The sequence below is a fragment of the Penaeus monodon genome, chromosome 33 (genome assembly GCF_015228065.2).
Source record: "Penaeus monodon isolate SGIC_2016 chromosome 33, NSTDA_Pmon_1, whole genome shotgun sequence".
Classification (NCBI taxonomy): Eukaryota; Metazoa; Arthropoda; class Malacostraca; order Decapoda; family Penaeidae; genus Penaeus; species Penaeus monodon.
The window spans coordinates 25,213,579-25,214,261 of NC_051418.1; the positions used below are offsets into that span (position 1 = coordinate 25,213,579).

General features: G+C 30.7%; 2 protein-coding genes across 2 annotated transcripts in view; both read left to right on the forward strand.

Annotated features, from left to right (window-relative positions):
* LOC119594184 (peroxisomal sarcosine oxidase-like) overlaps positions 1 to 683 on the forward strand; it is a gene marked incomplete at its 5' end in the record, with an annotated part of 59,772 nt that overhangs the window by 28,252 nt on the left and 30,837 nt on the right.
* Positions 1 to 683, forward strand: part of LOC119594183 (testis-expressed protein 2-like) — a gene marked incomplete in the record, with an annotated part of 13,599 nt that overhangs the window by 6,030 nt on the left and 6,886 nt on the right.

Genomic DNA, 683 nt, shown 5'->3' on the forward strand with positions numbered 1-683 from the left:
GATGCCTATGTATTTACCTTAAAGTTAATCTAAATAATGATTAGTAAGGGACAGGTAAGCAGTAATTGAATGCCAAGAAAAGTTATTGAAAGTTCGTTCATACCAAATTACCACCTCTGTTGCCTTGAATGCAGTGTGAAAAAGCTGTCTAACTAGTGTTTGCTGTCGCATTCAACTTTTTTTGAGTGTTCATCTAATATTTTTTCACCTTACTTGGCCAAAATAAACTTTTTACATAAGTTTAAATTTTTTGCAAGTAACATATATTTTTTCTAACAAGATTACTGCAATATTAGTAAATAAACAGTAAACAATTTGAAAAAAAAAAATGACAAAAGTAGCAACTTCCTCTTAGCTTCATTTGATGTGGTATATCTTCTCTTTACTCGTATGTGACATGTAATGAATGTTGGGTTGGAGAATGTGCATATTTGTACCTTATACTTTTAAATATCTGTGAAATCTGTCATTTGTATGATTATTCTTCTTGGTGTATAATCCCAATCAAATGTATGTTTTTGTTGGCATTTTTGTCATTTAATGTCTACTTGTCTTGCATGTCTCCAGATGTTATAAACCAAAGTTTCCTATGATCATTTTTCTTAAATGGGGGTTACACTTTTGTCATATAGGAGTACTTTTGGCACATCTCGTCTCTTGTTTGGTATAATAGTAAAGATAGC